General features: G+C 42.8%; 1 long non-coding RNA gene across 1 annotated transcript; it reads left to right on the plus strand.

The window, feature by feature from the left end:
• Window positions 1–1,495: 1,495 nt before the first annotated feature.
• On the plus strand, window positions 1,496–14,850 carry LOC143441605 (uncharacterized). The gene is made up of 3 exons (XR_013109168.1): window positions 1,496–1,785; window positions 9,050–9,131; window positions 14,727–14,850. It is a non-coding gene; the product is annotated as an uncharacterized LOC143441605 (long non-coding RNA).
• The last annotated feature ends 4,036 nt before the right edge of the window (window positions 14,851–18,886 follow it).

Consider the following 18,886-nt stretch of genomic DNA (forward strand, 5'->3'; position numbering starts at 1 on the left):
GCATCTATGGTTTCTCAGAGTCAAGCATATCTGTCCAGGCCCTTCTGGCTTTTAGAGTCTTCATTGAGAAGTCAGGTATTGTTCTAATAGGTCTCCTTTCTATATTACTTGACCTTTTCCTTTGCAGCTTTAAATATTCTTTGTTATGTACATTTAGTGTTTTGATTATTATGTGCCTATGGGAATTTCTTTTCTTGTCCAGTCTAGTTGGTGTTCTGTGTGCTGCAAGTAGCTTGATAGGTACCACCTTCTTTATGTTAAGAAAATTTTCTTCTATGATGTTGTTGAAAAATTTTCTGAGCCTTTAAACTGAGATTTTTCTCTTTCCACTATTCCTTTTATTTTCAGATTTGGTCTTTTCATGGCGCCTCAGATTTTCTGGATGCTTTGTGTCAGGATTTTTTAGATTTAACATTTTTTTTTGACCAAACTATCCATTTTTTTCTATTATGTCATCAGTGCCTGAGCCTCTCTCTTCCATCTCTTGTATTCTGTTGGTGAGGCTTGCCTCTGAGGTTCCTGTTTGAGTTCCTAAATTTTTCTTTCCCATATTTCTTTGTTTAGATTTTTTCTTATTGATTTTATTTTCATTTTCAAGTCTTGAACTGTTTTATTAATTTCTTTCCATTGTTTGAGTTTTTATAAATTTCTTTAAGATATGTATTCACTTCCTCTTTAAGGACCTCTTTCATATTCATTAAGGCTGTTTTAAGATCTTTGTCTTGTGCTTCATCTATGTTGCAATACTTAGTGCCTACTTCTGGTAGGGTTGCTGGCCTCTAGTGGTGATCTGTTGTCCTGTCTATTATTGATTGTGTTTTTATAATGGTATCTAAACATTTGGGTTTGAGAAGGTTGTAATCTGGTCTTGTCTTTGTTGGGTGGGTATTATGTGCCTTGGTTTCTGTTGCCCTCAATGGTTCTAAGGAGAGAGTTGTGTCTGAAGGAAATTCTTCTGGGATTCTGACAGTATGGGCACTGGAAATTCTGATAAAATGTGTTCTTAGGTGTTGGGAGCTAATGCCTAGGAATGGGGATAAGCTAGGGGTGGTGTTGGGGCTGAGAGGGTCCACAGGAGGGAGAAAATAGAGTAGTCCACCAGAATCTGTTTAGTTCCCTGGGGATGGGGCCAGAGAGTAAGGAAAGGCCACACAACAGGTAGTCTGTTACAGAGCTAGGGATGAGACTAGGGGATTAGATGTGGAGGGGAGGGGAGAGAGTGAAGATCTGAAGCTCACCTACCTGCTTTGCTGTCCTACTTGCTTCTTTGGCAGGCTTGCCTAGCAGGTTCCCAGAGAAAGCCTGCTGCAGCTGGGGGCTGGGATAAAAGGATGAGTGGGGAGGAAGGTTGCAGAAGATCTGTGTGATCTGCTGGAGGCAAGGGTGGAGAGGAAGGGGAGGCTGCAGCAGGTGGTCTGCTATAGAGATGGGAGGTGAGACTTGGGGATCAGACTGGGAGGCATGGAGGGAAAGGTGAAGATCTGCAGTTAGCCTACCCACGTCCCTGGCTGGAGTGCTCTCTTCTGATCTAGTTTTTCCATGTTATTCTTTCTCTGTCTGCTGCAGGGTCTGTTTGTTTGATCACCATGCTCTTCTGGAAGCCAGCCTGGGATCCACTCCAGCCTGGACACATACATAGCACTCGCTGAATATACAGTCAATGCCGTCAACATTCTTGGACAGGCTAAACACTTTTCTAACTTTTTTGTCTTGTTTATGCTTTTGAGACAAGAACTTGCTACGTATTCCAGACTGGCCCTGAACTCAGGAAGGCTGGGATTACAGGTATTGTGCAACCTTACCTGACTTTGAATTTCGTTTGATGTATAAATACAAAACAAAACAAAACAAAACAAATGATAATTCTGCCATTTCTTGCTCCTGATGGAAAAGAGGAAGGGCCTACAGAGCTCAGTTTTCATCTTGCCTTCCACTCTAGGTGAGGCAGTTCACCTTCTGTTGAGCTCACTTCTGGCTGGCCTGTTCTTTTTTTGCTTGTCAGCCCTGGCAGATGCAAGGCAGAGCAGAAGCAGCCTTGGTTTGAATAGTGTCTGGCCAGCTGAGCAGCTCTGGGGCTAGAAGCTCACTCCTCCACTTGCTTCCTCATATCTGTGAGAAAAAGTGAGGTCCTGCATGTGAGGCTGAGCCTGTGCCCCATCCCCCTAGCTGCTTTCCAGTCCTGCCCCATATGGAAGGACAACAATACAAATACCACCTGTTAGAAGATGGTTAACAGGCCATGGGTGGGCCTGAGGTCTTAGGATTGTTGGCCAGTAGATATGACAGATGCTGGACCTGGGAAGAGAGATATGAGTGTTGCCCTAGAACCAGGGCTACTCACAGCGTGTCAGTGCATCTGCCTTCTGCAGGGGTGACCATGTGACAGCGGTGGTTGTCCTTGTGTTATTGTTGAGGGGGAGGCTGAGAAGTTCTCCAAGTCCATGTGCTGCTGCAGGGGGCTGGCAAGGAAACAGTTATTAATATTTCAGTTAGCTCAGGGCACTGCCTCAGAGACTCTTAATGTCTTCTTGCCTAAGATCCCTTGTTGCATCTTCAGCAACATAGATGGTAGGAAGATTTCAGTCACATTGACCCTGCAGCTACAAGTGGTTTTCTACCTCTGCGGATGGTGGTGGATGGGTTTCTTGACTCCAAGTTTCAGGAAAAAAGAATCCAAGCCGGGTTCTTGGCCTTTCTGACCAAAGAGACCTGGAGCCTCAAGTTCCTCAGGCCCTCAGATCAGGATCTAGGATGCCTTTATTCAGCTTTTCTGTCCAAGCCACCGTTGATCTCAGACCATGGGATCTGGCTACTGTTTGGCAGTCTCTTTGTAGCCTGAGTTTCTTCCCTGGCACTGGGAGGATGAACCTTTCCTATTGCTCCTAGGTCTGTCACTATAACCAAGGTTAGTCTGTACATTAGGCCAGGGACATGGTGGGCCTGTGTCTAATACGGAGGAAGCCCCCGACCCCTGACCTTGAATGAGGTGGCTAAAGTCTTTGTATTCTCCCTCTGGCCACCTTATTCTTCTGAGTCTTCACCTTGACTGCTATCTACTGCAAGGCCCTAGGTGTTCCCATCTTGCCTAGAGACTATATATCTGGCCATCAGGAGGCCAGTGCGCCTGTTCTGTTTCCAGACTATACTCATTCATCTCTCATGCTTTTCATTCTTCCAAGCCACAACCATTAGCTTCAAGGGCCTGGCCAGAGCCCCAGGGAGCATCAGCTCGCTTGCAGGGTTGAGTTTGGCCCTCCTAGCTTGAAGCAGCTGGGCCCGGTCTGGCCTAACCCAGAGGCCACAGGGATCCAAACTTGGCTTAGTAAGGCCTCCTAGCTGAATATCCCCAAGAAATATTGGATCTGAACTCCTCTGAAGTAAGAGAAGTACTTTCTCACTTCCCTGGGGTACCCTGAGAATGAATTATTCACTATTTGTAAAGCACTTTATAGGGTTCAGTATCATTACACAGGGACCACAGAGCTCAGAAGCAGCCCTGGACTCCTGACAGGGTGGTTGTTACTATTAAGCATTTATATAGCACTTTACATTGCTGAGTGCTTCCCAATCACTTATTAGTTAATTCTCCCAGCACTCTGGAGCTGTCAGCAGACTTCAGCTGCCATCCTCTCTCTTCTGGAAATGAAATTGCTGGGACCAGGGGAGGCCAGTGGTCTATCCCAAAGTGACCCAGTGTTGGTAGTTCAGGGCCAGGGCCAGACCTATAGGCCTGAGTTACTGGCTCTGTCTGGGTCTGTAAACTAGCTGCACAGTTCATTTCTTACAGGCCTGTTGTCAAAACCTATGCAGGCTTCCAGGAAAGCACCCAATGAGGGACTGCTACCACCAGAGCCTGGGTGACATTCCAGGGAGCACTCTAGAGTTATTCGCTGCTGGGACATGAATGGCTCAGCACTACTTTTAGAGTCCAAACTAGCTGTGCAGTTTTCAGGAACTGAGACACTAAGCATATTTCTTAATGTCCTGAAGCCATGGTCCTCCACAATCAATTGAGAAGAAGGGGTAAGCAAGGCTGCCATGAAGGCTTTGAAAGAAATCAAAAGGAACCACTTTGGCTCAACACCCTGAGCTCTGATTACTGCAATGGCCTGAACCACTTTAGCTTCAAAGATGGCATAAGCATGCCTGTGGTCAGCAAGATGAAATGCAGAATAAAAGGCCTAAACCCGCCGCAATTTCCCTTAAGTGGTGTCACAGCTTGAATTTGAAATATTCCCCACAATCTCAAGTTTTATGCATTGGTGACACCATTTTGGGAAGCTTTGGAGTTTACTGATGGAACCTAGTTAGTACAATAGGGCCTGAGATCTGGCCCTTTGCATATTACAGGCTGGTGCCTGGTTGGCTGGTGTCTGATTGGCTATGATGTAGGTGATGTGGGTGCCTTCCACATTCTCCATCCTGTAAATTCTGCCATGTCTCACCCAGCCATCAGGTGACAAAATTGTGAGCCAGAATAAGTAAATATTTGTTCCCATAAGTTGTTTTGTCTAGTTATTTTGCTCCCAATGACACAAAGCAACCAATAAATGTGTTAACAAACCACACTGGTGAGAATCCACTCTGCTCTGTTGTATTTTTCACACTTTCAGTTTCTTGGTTTTCTTAGTTAACAGGTGTTCCCTGGTAACTACCATTCAACAGACACAACTTTAGGAGCAACTGATTTGGTAGTGAACAAAAGACATACAAATTTGGGTTGTCCTGGGCAGAAACCTAAAATGTGAAGCTGCTGATCAGATAAGAGGCAGAGGAGAGCTGGGAAGAAGGCCTGCTGCCCTGTAAGTCATCAATGACCATAGCAGCTGAGAATGAGCTCTAGCTATGCTGGCATATTCTTGCCTTGAGTCCAGAAAACCCGAAGTGCCTTTCATTGGGGCTGTATGTATGTTGTATGTAGCATATAGTACCAGCAAGGATGCTCAGGGAAGTCCCCAGATGGACAGCTACTCACTCAGCCCTATGTAACAATGAACTAGCCATCTGCTCCATTCTTTCTTCTTGGCTATTCGCATAAAAACCCAGTACAGTAAAAGGGAGTTCCTGGGAAGGCTTCCATGGCCATGAATCAATGCTGGTAACCTGCTTTGCCTCTGGAGACTGTGAGGTAGACAGAACTGTGGGCTTCTCCCCATGGATCCGGTCTTTCTTTCTTTCTTTCTTTCTTTCTTTCTTTCTTTCTTTCTTTTTTAATTTTTCGTGTGGAATTTGCTTGTGGAGTGGTGGTGGATGGCTAGGGCATTTTCTCATTTGCCTAATTTCTGAAGAAATCATTCATATTGTATGAGATCACCCTAGGGCTAAGTAAGGTACCCCAGTCCCTAGATCCCTGTCCTCAGCTCTTAAAAGAGCTTGGATGATAGGCTGTGCATGGGAATCTAGGAGCTATATAAGAGAGACATCCTGGATGGTGGAACATTTCAATGAAAAACTTATAATGTATATTTCTAGAGTTGCAAATGCCATGGCTGGAAGAACTCTTTCATCTCCAGATTTCCTTTCACTGTGGTTCCAGACAACTGTGCAACCATTGTACTATGTGCAGTTAAACTGCTGGGCATGCTATCTTAGTAACACATAGCTTGGAATCTGTTCCCACTTCTCATGCTTATTCTCTTGAAACCCCCTTGTTGAGAAGCTTTTAAGAAAAATTGGGGTGAAGATTGAGACTATAAATGAACCTATAAGGCACTTGCTTATTTATACATTAAAAAAAATCTTCCATACAGTAAATCTTCAATATAGTAAAACAGAGACAAAAATCATTGACCTCTTATACAATATAAATTTGTGATAGCAGGAAGCATATAATTAATTTCATTTACCATCCTGTCTCCTCCGGAAACTTTTGGTATTTCTTTCTCACAGTCTCAGCAAGATGCCTATGAATTTACTTGGCTTGGATTCAGAGAGCATGCTTTAAGAGGATAATATTTTTGAGGTATTTTCATCTCCAGGAACTCTTCACGCCCTGGGCTCCCCACCTGCTTGGATAGACTTTTTATGAGCAGGCAACAGGATCCATACTAGTTAGTCTAATCAGAAAGCAGATTTTAAAATCATATTGTTTGCTTCCAAGATCTCCAGGGAAGCCAGGGAATGAACCTCGGCTGCTACACAGCCAGGAAACTTGCTCAAGCAACACATAGCTTTTTAGCCAAATACCATTGCTGTGGCCACCCACTGCTCCACACCTAGGTCCCCAAGGCACTCAGAAGCCACATCAGCTGCCTAGAAGAGTCCATAGGCTTTCTGGACAGTATGTGCTGCTGTGTAGCTAGGGACTTTGTGTTCTCTTCATTTTATAAATCTTGAAGAATTGAGTCAGTTTGGTGAATACTAAGTCACACACGAAACTTTATCTACAAAGGAGCCTCAAAGATAGTTTCTAGCCCACGAGACTCTCCAGAACAGGAGACGTGAGAAGAAATGTCACCCAGGAGCTTGTTTGCAAGATTGGCCCCAGCATCTCTCATAGCAACAAGTTTTAATATTTCATGGCTGAATAATAATCCTTTGTATGGACATACCAGATCTTGTTTGTTCATTCATTAGTTGTTAGATATTTGAGTTCTTTCTACTATGGGTTATAGTGAACAATGTTTCTATGAATGTTTGTGTGCAAAGCTTTTTTTGGGTGAACAAAATCTATCCTTGGTAGATAGTTTGGAGTGGAATTGCTGATTCACATCACCACTACATGGGTACTTATTTGAGAAACTTCTAGTTTGTCCTCCAAGGTGGCTGTACTACTTAACACTCTCACGGGCAGTGTACCAGGGTTCCCCCATTCTCCACACTCACACCAGCATTTGTCCTTATCTGACTTTCAGCCATCCCAGTGAGCTTGAACCAGTGTCTTACTGTAGACTTGCATGTCCAAGATGGCTAGTGATTGTCTAGATTCCTTTCACTATTTACTTATAGATATCACATATCTAGAATATGTAGAACCTTTCTTCACATAGTTCGACTCCTCAGAGCTTGCAGGAGCTACAGAGATACTCACATCTCAGGTTAGTACTTCTTCAAGTTCTGGGCTTTTTGCCTCTCTTGCAGTCCAGCTTTGCCTCTTCATATCTATTTCCAAGTGAGGGCAGCTAGAGCCACTCTGCTGGTATCAAGAAGGCTGAGGGGAGGGAGTCCAGAGGTTAAATCTCTTTTCACCAGGCCTTAAAGGTCCTCCAAGGTGTCAAAACCCTTCCTTCAACAGATGATATATAATACTACATGTGACAGCCAACTAAAGTGTCTCTTTATATTATTTGCCCCCTCTGTGCTACCTTCAAAGAAGGATAGGTTTGCTGGTGCAGATCTTTGCTTGATGAATGCACAGTCTTCCTATCAATGGAAGTTCCTCCACAAGTTTGGATACAGGACTGTCTTTGAGTGTGTTGGTTTAAAGTCAGAAGTCAGAAAACAGCAAACGTCTTTCCCCGGTAACAGAGATGTGAAAGTAGAGTTGCCTAGATGAAAGTTCAGAAGTAGAACTTCTATCGGAGGACATTTGGAGCCAAGGTGGACACATCATCTCAAGGGGTCAGGCAATACATGTATGCAATACAATATCAGGCTATGCATTCTTCCCATTCATCTCTAAGTTGTAGCTCAACAGCAGCCTGAGAGAATATGTACATGTATACTCATACACATGTGGCTGTACCCAGGAAAACAGGTGACTATACCTGCTGACCCTGGATGGTTGAATTCCATGTGGATTGTGAGAAAAGTAGATTGTCTCAGAGGGACAAGGGTTTCACATACTGGGTAGTATCATGTAGGAGCTGCTTCCATGTGCTTTACAAAAACACTTCCAGTATGAATGAACTCTTTCTCACGAGTATGAACACTGGCTTTGTGCTCCTCATGGCAAAGAGACCCTGTGCCTTGAGCAGCCAAGCCAGTGAAAGAGTTCCTAGCACTGAGTGGTGCCTAGCCTCCTCACTGGCACTCAAGCAACTCCTAACATGGCATCCATCTGACTAAGCAAAAGCAACATTGCATTCCATGTGGCAGAAGGTGAGTAGTCTCCAGAAAGTCTTACTGCTGTTTGGGATAGAGCAGAGAGTATAGGAATTACTGGTCTTGAGAAGGCTGCCATTTGCCATCAAATGCTTCAACAGACAGAAGCTCTGCTTCTTCCACCAGGACTCACTTGCCACACATGGATACATGCTAATCTACTAAGCATTATGAAGATAAAAAGTGAGGATGAGGAGGGGTTCTGGAGTGGAGACCTATGTGCCGGGGTGGGGACAGCCATCAAGTTCTTTGGCTTAGACATACATACCATATTTAGTCAATGCTCACCACTTATTGAGACTCACGTGGATGCCTGCCAGAGACTATGTCTGCACTCTGTGTGTCTGTTGCAGTTTGGATGATTTAGACATCCATCCACCCCAGGGAAGCACAGCCAAATTTTCCCCCCATAGAAATAGAAGACAGGTCATTTTCCTCTATGGATTAACCTCATTAGGCTACCATAATGACATTTTTTTTTCTAGTCATGAATGAAGCTTTCTGACTTAACTGAAACAAAGCAGTGGGAAGATAGGTCTAGCCATTTAAAAAGCTGATGATTTCAGTGATAAAGACATAGCCCGTGCCAGGCAGTGGTGGCGCACGCCTTTAATCCCTGCACTTGGGAGGCAGAGGCAGGCAGATTTCTGAGTTTGAGGCCAGCTTGGTCTACAGAGTGAGTTTCAGGACAGCTAGGGCTATACAGAGAAACCCTGTCTTGAAAAACAAAAACAGCAGCAACAACAAAAAAACCAACCAAACAAAAAAAAAAAAAAAAAAAAAAAAAAAAAAAAAAAAAAAAAAAAAAAAACCCAAAACAAAGAAATAAAAACAACAACAACAAAAAAAGAATTAGCCTGAGTTTCTAGTCTTTTTTTTTTTTTTTTTTTTTTTTTTTTTTTTTTTTTTTTTTTTGTCTCTGGAAAATTATCTCAAGAGATTGTTTTATAATATTTTATGTTCTAGATAAATGCAATGGTTTCTAAACAAATGATTACCTCACCAGGTTAAGAAGCTGCTTTTGGCCTGTGAGAGGTGGCATATAGAAGGACATTCTGGATTTTCCCTGCATTGTCCTTACACTGGAGGTGAGTTTTCAGGATAAATGTGGGAGGCAAGCAGAGTGCCCAGTGTAATATCTTTATTACTCAAAGAGCTGGTGCAGATTTGGAAGTGCATCAGTCCCGCAGCAGAGGTGGAGAGATAGAACAGTGCACAAAAGAGAAAAAAGGAGGATGCACAAAGCAAACCCAAGCTCCAGTTGAAAAATCAGTGCTAACTCCTGGTCCCATACGGTGTGAATTGGTACTACTTTCTGGAAAGCAATTTGGCAAAATGCTTCATAAAGAAGATCATGTCTATGATCAGAAGATTTTATACCTGGTAATCTTTCCTAAGCGGAGATTGTACAGAGGGGAAAACACTGTGTGTACAAGCCACATGAGAGAGCTACAGTTGCAACAGCGAAAGGATGATTTGGGACACTGGCTGATGAACTAATCTGGCTTTGAAGAGCCAATTATGAAGACTGGCAACATCAAAATCGGAACCACAGATTTAAATTGTGTATGCAACATAAAATATGCACATAACTCCAAGGACTGAAAAGGAACCTACTAAATGACAGCCAGGTGGAACTAAGAATGTCTTAAAACATTTGTATTATGGAACATTACAGACTCACACAAAAACAGACAAGATAAGTGACCCTCTACTTCCAAACTACTGATGAGTGTGCAGAACCAGCAACCTTTGTAGCATTTGCTTCACATGCATGTAAAAGATCTACTGACCCTTAACACCCATAGCCAACATGCCATAGTCACAATCAGCCAAATGAATAATTTTTCTTGTATCTTTAAAAAACAAACAAACAAACAAACAAACAAACAAACAAGTCTTTCTGGAGCTGGAGAGATGGTTTAGTGGTTAAGGGCTCTGAATGTTCTTCCAGAGGTCTTGGGTTCAATTTCCAGCAACCACAGGTGGCTCATAACCATATGTAATGGGATCTGATGCCCTCTTCTGGTGTCTGAAGACAGCAACAGTGTACTCATATATACAAAATAAATAAATATTAAAAAAAAACCCCAAATCCAAAAACCATTTTCTGTGATTCCAGATATATAGAAAGCTGTAGAATAACAAGAAGAACTCCCTTTTCTTCCTGTTCTAGGATCCCAGAAGTTGACACAGTCACCATTGCTGTGTTCATCCTCATTCACCTCATACGGATCACTTTTATCTACAGCATTTGAAAATAAGTTTCAGATATGTTCTCTCTAAATCCCCAAATACTACATCAAATATCTCCATGGAATGAAACCATTCTCTTGTGTAGCTTCTGTCCATGGGTTACAACCAGGAAGTCAACACCATAACAATCATGGTCATGTGACCTGCACAGTCATACATGTCTTGGCTCTCAGAAGGAATCCATGTCTGACTTAATGTTCTGTTGTTAAAACTTTGAAACTCTTAATATTTTTGGAAGAAGGTCCTCACATTTTTACCCCAGGCCCTACAAATTATATAGCTAGTTTAGACACGATTATTTAATATATAGTCTTTAATCAGACTTGATGACTTTTTTGTATTAAAAAAAAAAAAAAAAAAGGTCACTGAGAGTGTAGTTTGGTTGCCTAGACTACAGAAAACCCCGGGTTTGATAACACATAAAACCTGGCATAGTGGTGCATACCTGTAGTCTCAGCACTTGAGAAGTTGAGACAGGAGAATTGCTGCAAATTTGGATGCTCGTCTGAGCTACAGATTGAGTTCTAGGCCAGCCAGGGTTTCCATTGAGATCCTGTCTCAAAGTATAAACAACTGGGGGTCTTGGAAGAGGGATAAGTAGTAAGATATTTGCTATTCTCTCAGAAGACCCAGGTTTGGTTCCCAGAATCCACATGGCTGCTTATGGTCATCCTTAATGCCAATTCCAAGGGATCTAGTCCTCTTCTGGTCTCCCTGAGTACCAGGCACATATGTGGTGCATATATATATATATATATATATATATATATATATATATATGTATATACATATATATATATGCAGGCAAACACTCATATACATATAATTAATAAATCTAAAGAATTAAAGCAAACAAAAATGTTGTACAAAGGGGTCTCATTAATGACATTTCTTCTTCTTTACATCGTGTGCGCATGTGTGTGTGTGCGTGCGTGTGTGTATATAGTCATGCATGTGCTGTTGTATGCATGTGGAGGTCAAAGGACAACCTTCAGGAGTCAGTTATTTCTTTCTATTGTGTGGATAATATTCCAGGAATCCAGCTCAGTTTGTCAGGCTTGGCAGCAAGAGTCTTTATCTGCTGAGCCATCTTGCTGGGCCTCATTTTGACATTTTTATACATGTGAACACATTGATACAACATACTTTAGTTAGACCCATCCCCTCTATTTTCCTCTATTATTATTTATCCCCACGTTTCCATATCTCTAATAGTTTACATATGTACTTCCCTGCTCTTACATTCCACATATTAAAACAAAATTTGACATCTGTCTTTGTAAGCTTAGCTTATTTCATTTGACAGAATGATCTCTAGTGCTTTCTACTTTCTTGAAAAAAAAAAAGTCCTAAAAATGTATTCTTTTTCATAGCTAAATAAAAATTCATTATATATGTATATATACATATACACCACACACACATATATTTGCATATGAACAAGCACCAAGCACATATTAAATAATTTTCATGTTGCTTGTAGCACAGTGACTGACAAAGGCAGTGTAAAGAAGGAAGTGTCTATTTTGGCTCAGTGTGAAAGTGTAGTCTGTCAGGCAGAGGAGCGTGAGGAAGGGCTGCTCTAGCTGTGGCAGTGGGAGAGTGAGGGAGTTAGTCACATTGCATCTGTAGCCAAGAAGCAGAGAGAGATGGATGCAGGTGCTCGCTTGCTTTCTCCTCTCTGTCCAGTACAGCACCCCCACTTTCTGGATCTTGCCACCCCATATTCATGATGGAGCTTTCTCTTCAGTGCATCCCCTGTGGAAAAGCTCTCACCTAGAGGCTTGTTTCCTAAGAGATTCTATGAGACATCAGTTTATATCAAGGTTAGCCATCACAATATATATGTACATCTGTTGATGATGGACATCTAGGATGATTCCGTTCCTTATCTTGAGTATTCTAAGTAGCTGAACAAAAACACAAGTGTGCAGGCCTTGCCATATTGTACTTGGATCCTTCAGGAATCACCCAAAAGTGATAAAGCTGGGTAACATAGAGGTTCCATGTCTTATCTGTGTGTGTATGTTGTATGGGTGCGTGTGTGAGCCGGAGTTCATGTATGTGCATGAAGGTGGAGGCCAGAGGTTGACATCAGTTGTGTCCCTCAATTGCTTAACAGCCTAATCTTTGAGAGATGGCATCTCAGTGGACATGGAGCTCACTGATTGGCTGGATAAACAAGTCAGCAAGCTCCCGAGAATGTCTTGCATCTGCCCAGGCATATCACTGTGCCCTGCTTTTTATGTGGGTGACCGGGATGAGAACTCAGGTCCTTATGCTTACGCAGCAACTTTACCAACTGAGCTCTCTCCTCAGCCTTCGTTTTTTAATTTTTGACAACTTTCCCTTCCAACTGCTAAAGTGGCCGGACAATTACCTTGTGACCCTGTTTGCACTTATTTTAGAAAAAAAATTCAAAACCACGTGTTACATTCAATTATTAGACTGATTCAGCTAGTTAGTAACAATTTCTCAGTCTCCCCATGTCTTCTGTGAAACTGTTGACAATTTTGGACAGCATAGGAGAATGTTCCTCAATTTGGGGCTTCTCATATTGATCATTACCAGATTTAAGTGAAGCAGATTTTATAGGATTATTGTGGAAGTGGTGTGTGTTTTTATTAGTGGATTTTTTTTTTAAATCAGGGAATATACAATCTGAACTTGTATCAATAATAGCAATATTCTTGGTCATCCAGAAATCTGCCAAATATTATTTCTCCTCTAGTTACACTGAGTATCTAAATTCTTTCCACCTTACACACCAGTTTCTACCATCAGTCGATAAATTCTGCCTGATGAATTATGATGGTTGACAAGTAATATCTTTTCTAATTTCAAAATGTCTCGTTCTTTTGTCAGTTGTCTTTCACTTCATCACGGCTATTACGATCATTGCATTCACTGGCTTTCTACTTTAAGGGCTTTCTCTTTCCACAGATGGGCTCATTGACAGGTGACTCAACAGGTTATTATCTACTAGTGCAATTGACTGGGATGTTTAATCATTTCTGATTACGACATCAGTAAGAGCCCATCACACTTAACCCAGTGTCTTTTACACATGTCACCCCACACTTGTCTGATGCACTTTCTAGCCTACAGTGTTCCAGTCTCATCATGGACATTCCACATACCAGCCTTGGAATCAACTCATTTACTAAGCAATGCTTGCTTAGTACTGTAAGTAGTGATGGTATGTAGATATTAGGGTGTGGGTCCAGGTATACACATTGCTACGAGGATGTCATTGCTTCTGTATCATATGCTGGGATGCTTACGTACATACCCGCCCACAGATGAGTGTGTCTATATATTTACTTAGCCGTTTCATTTATATGGGAAATATGTGACCATATACACTGGTCACGATGCTTCTAATTCATTCTAGTTCACATTGCAAGGTGCAGTTTCCTTTTTCCCCTTCCATATTTGTTTCCCCCCCCCAACATAATTTTTTATTATGTGAATTTCATACAATGTGTCCCCATCACACTTAATTCCCATTCCTTCCAGGTCCACCCTCCTACCCTGCATCCCACCAAGTCCAACGTGGGTTGCCCATATACTCAGTGGACCATGATCAAACTCCCAGTGGCCAACTCTTTAAAGAAAACTGAGGCTCACCCCCATTCCCATGCCAGGAGCCATCAACTGTGAAAGGCTACATCAGCATCTTCATCACAATTTTTAAGGTCTCCCTTTTAAGGCCTTCCTGTCTGGACCGTCTTTTTTCTTTTGAGAGGGAGGGTGTCACAGAAGCCCCAATGTCTCTCATTCTCAGTTAAGAGTCTGCAGTCATCTCTACCACTGCGAAAGAAGCTTCCTTGACCATAAGAGCCAGCACCAACATACACCACGGACATCCACAAAGCCTCTAGTGGCATCATGGACCAGGGACGTCAACATGGCTTCTGGATGCATTGTAGATCGTGAACCTCAACATCATAAAACTCCAGTGGCAGCACAGACTGTGGGCATCAACTTGGTTTCTGTAGTTAGCATGGACATCATGAACGTCAGCATGGTCTGTGGCTGCAGGCCTGTGGCAGCGGCACGAACCACAGGTACTAATATGGCCTCCAGCAGCAGCACAGACCACGGAGTTTCTTTTGAGCAGTCAAAAAATGAACTGTTCTTCATCTCAGATACCATGTTGCTTACAGTCATGGTGATCATGCGGTTTGGCAGTGCATTTGGGGGCAGTACCTGAATGATCTCCAGGCTGCTGCACACCTCCTGGCCACAGGCTTGCCTCCCCTATCAGGGCGAGCAGGGAGAGCAGCAGCAGTAGCCTGCTTCTCTAGTCCCACTGCTCTGAGTTGTGCATGCTGCTCCTTTGCACCATCTTTTTTTCCCCTCCAATTTTATAAAACCACATTCTAAAAGCATCTTCTTCCTATCTTTTTCTTGTTTTTCTGCAGATTTTGCACGCTCTTCAGGCTCATCCGCCCACAAGTCTCTGCTCGAAGCCTCTTTGGGTCTCTCAGGCTCCTCCGAGAGGCCGCCATCTTGAGTCAAGTCCCAACTACCTCTCCCTTTCCTATTTGCAGCATTTTTCTTCTTTAGTCATAACATATATAGCTTTGTTATTCATAATACATTCGTTTTGTTGTCTTAGAAAGTCATTTAATTTGGGGTATTTTTTGTCTTTTAATTTTAAGGGGAATGAGTCTTGTGTAACTTTGTCTCACTGATGTCATAATCTGAAATGATTAAGCATTCAAATAAACAATGACATTAGTAGGTAATAACCTGTTGAGTCATATGTCAACCTATCAGTCAGATAACTGGGTTTTCTTTCCTTTCCCGTTCTTGAAATTGTGTTGAAGTTTGGATTTAGTCATAAGCATGATGTCAACTAGTATAAGAATTTCTTAGAATCATTGTGAACACTCCACGTTCAGTCTCTCAAGGTTTTTTATACACTTGACTTGTTTGAATCAGGCATCAAAATTTTTCATGTTTTTTTTTTTTTCCTGTCAACTCTTCACCTCTATCTTTTGTAGACTGACTGTGGCTGACAACAATTAACTGTTTGAATATTGCTCTTACTGAGGATTTTCAATGTGGCAACTTAAATGATGTATGTCTGAAGTGACAGATATTCCAACCTGATTATTGGACATTATGTACATATATCAAAATGCACTGTACCCCATAAATGTGGATAATTTGTGTGCCAATTTAAAACAAGGTTTTTTTTTTTAAAGACTCATTTGCCTTGAAACAACAAAACTATGATTTTCCAGTCTGTGTGGATGGAGTTTTATCTCTTCCCACACTTGATAACATATTACAGTGTACTTGCAATTAAAAGCATAAATGCATAAGAGTGAACTCTCATGCCCACACCAGCAGTAAGTAGCAGCCAAATGACTTCATCCTTGTAGCAGATTTTTAATCTAGTTTCCCAGATAGCCCTTTGACTAACTCCTCTAGAGAGCACAGTTAAAGTTTCTAAACTCTAAGGGTGTTATTTTGGGAATGTGTGTGGACAGTTTAATCTCTTCACAGGAGAGGAGGGATTTAAGACGCATGTATCCCGTCACTCAACAATTTCTCTTTAGGTATCAGCTTCTGTGGGACAGTTATCTCTCTCAGGGTAGTGGCTTTCATAGCCCTGAAAGCAGAACTGACTGGGCATATTAGGCAAGAGATGCCCAGGACATGCATAGCAGCAACTCCTGCGATAGTAAACTGTAATACCCTACAGGCAGCCTGGGTGGGGAAGGATGAAACCTACTCCTTGGGAACACAAGCACACTGTAGAGCCTTCAAAAGGCAAGAACCTGAGGCTGCCAGAGTCAATGCATAAATATAAACAGTTTAACGTTAAGTGGAAAAAAAACATGTGGATACAGAAAACTCATTTGCAGGCCAGTTATAAATATGTAAATGCCCTAACTGATACTTTGGTTTCTCATGAATATGTATGTACCTATCTATACAATTATCCTGCAGTATTGGTGGGGGACAGGTTCCAAGATCCCTCCCTTATGGTTTAAGTTTCTTGTCTAAAATAGTGCACTGTCTGCAGGATCTGTAATGCCCAGGACATTCTCAACTATGGAAATAATTGCTCTACTGTACTGTTCAGGGAATAGCAACAAGAAAATAAATCTGTATGTGTTCAGATAGTTCCCATCTGTGCTTGGTTGAGTGGATGTGAAGCCCTTGGTTCTTACATAACTATATAAATACGAGGTAATGGCAGGACAGACCTCATAAGAGAGATGACCGGTGAGTTGGGGTAAGGCTAAAGGAACTTAATTTTAGCTGAAACTTTTTATCACTGACTTAAGATATTGCTTGCACAAATTATATAAAGTATAGATAAGCATAAAAGCAGACGGGGAAAATGTGCCAACAGAGGTTGGTTCCGGGGTCTAAACTGTGAGCGCCATTCCTTGTAATTTTCAGTATTTTGAAATTCTAAACACTGAAAAAAATAGGGGTTATGCTTTGCTTACAGCAAAATATTAAGACATCTGTGGGGAAAGATGTATGTAGCAGCCTATTAGGGGCCGGAAGTTCTCACTGGTCTCATTGGGTAGGGACAGCCCTAGGAAGGTGGCTAACCAGGCTCCTCACCAGCTTTGGTGGCCTCAGGCTGTGATCCTGTAAGCATGTCTTCTGACTGAACCAGTTTTAACTGCTCTTTATTCGGCAGCAAACCCCCAGCCCTGCAGCAGCCTCTGGACTCAGCAGCCACCTTTCTCCACCTCTCCAACCCACACCAACTGTAGTCAGCCTTTCTAAACACCAAGCCACCTCTGGTCTTGTCAGGGCAAAGGTGTTTTGTGGTCACTTCCTAGGTCTAGGCCAGACTTCAGAGAGCAGAGCGTTTGTGTCTTCCCTGACCCTCCTTTGTCCTCCACCCATCTCTCCACCTTTCTCTTCCTCCCCTTACCTCCCTCTCTGAATCCATCTTGTTCTTATCACCTTTGCTGATTTTATTTGCTTGCTTTTTGCAATGCTGGAGACGGAACCCAGAACCTCATGTACACTGGCTTCTGCCTTACCACCAAGACCCCACTAGAAGCCCTGGTCTTTGTTCCCGACAAACTGTTCATCTGGAATGCTTTCTCCTTCACCCTATGCCATGCTTGGAGCCTGCCTCCACCTTAGGAATCTGTCTCCCTTCTGAATGAATGCCACTGTCATGTATGCTTCTCCAAGTGTCCACACACCTTTCATACATAGTATTGATAATTCAGTTATAGTTACTGTTTACCAAACTCCCTGATGTCAGGTACAAACTGAGTTGATGTATCAACCAGAACCTAGTTTGATGGAGACTGGAGAAAAGAGAACCAGGAAATGGCTAGCCAGGTCCTATCTATAAGGCCCAGTTTGTAGGTTCCCATGGACAGAAATCATGAGGGAAGTCAGGTTACCTGCACTCCTCAGGCAGAGTGGAATGTAGGGATGACAAGAGGTCATTTTCAGGAATCTTTAGTAAGGCAAAATGGAAGCTTGCTCTTGGCTGTAAAAAATAGTCCCCTCCAGAGCCATTTTCAAGCTGACCCAATGACTCTAGCCATGGAAAGAAAGGAACAGGCACAAGCATCGTTCTCTGCTCTCCCCCTGTTGGCCCTAGGCTCCTGTTTGGGCAGCTCTGTGGCTTATCTCAGGATTGCAAACTGTTCCCAGACACTGCATCTGTGGAACAGGCCCAAAAGCAAGATGTTTCAGGGTGTAGTTGCCTTTCTATGGCCCTCCTGGCCCAGCTCCAACTTGTAAGGCTGGCAGATGCTGTCCCCTAGGTACACTGCTTCTCGGGCTTGAGGTGAGTGAAGTCCTCTGGGGTAGAGAGTCCAGCACTTCTTTACATCACAGCATTTGCTTCCGCTGTCTTAGAGCGATATCTGCCAGTTCTTGACCGCCTTCATGACAGTGGTTCTCAACCTGTGGGACAGGGCCACATGTCAGACTATCCTGCCTATCAGATATTTACATTACAATTCATAACAGTAGCAAAATGACAGTTGGTTATGAAGTAGCCGCAAAATAATTTTCTGATTGGGGGTCACCACAACATGAGGAGCTATATTAAAGGGTCGCAGCGTTAAGAAGGTTTAGAGCCACTGCTTTATGTGTGTGTCTATTTCCCTAGGGATCATAATGTTTCTGGTCTCCGGGCCCCAGCTCTTAGTTGCTGGTAGGGCCGGGCTGAAGGACAGCCTCTGGGTGAGAAACCTGACCATGCGCTCAGCTAGGGCTCCTTATCAAGTGGTTTGACTGTCTTTGAGGTGGGACTTCTGGGTTCTCGCCACCAGCACCCTTCACCCTCATCTACCAATAAAATAAAATATAATATAAAATAAAATTTAAAACGTGCAATTTCTGATAAGAGTGGAGAAACCTTTCCTACACACCAGTGGGGCAAGGACAGAGGCACCAAAGAGATTACAGAAGGCATCCTGAAAGGGTGCTGGGACTGCTAGCCTCAGTGGGAGGACAGGCTTCCAGCTGCCACTTCCTTCCAGGGACAGTAGCACCAGTCTGGTACCGGGAAGCCTTGGAACCGGCAATGCATTTGAGGGCACATTCAAATGTCTGCCTCCACCTTCCGGGACGG

This window comes from Arvicanthis niloticus, chromosome 3 (assembly GCF_011762505.2).
Source record: "Arvicanthis niloticus isolate mArvNil1 chromosome 3, mArvNil1.pat.X, whole genome shotgun sequence".
Taxonomy (NCBI): Eukaryota; Metazoa; Chordata; class Mammalia; order Rodentia; family Muridae; genus Arvicanthis; species Arvicanthis niloticus.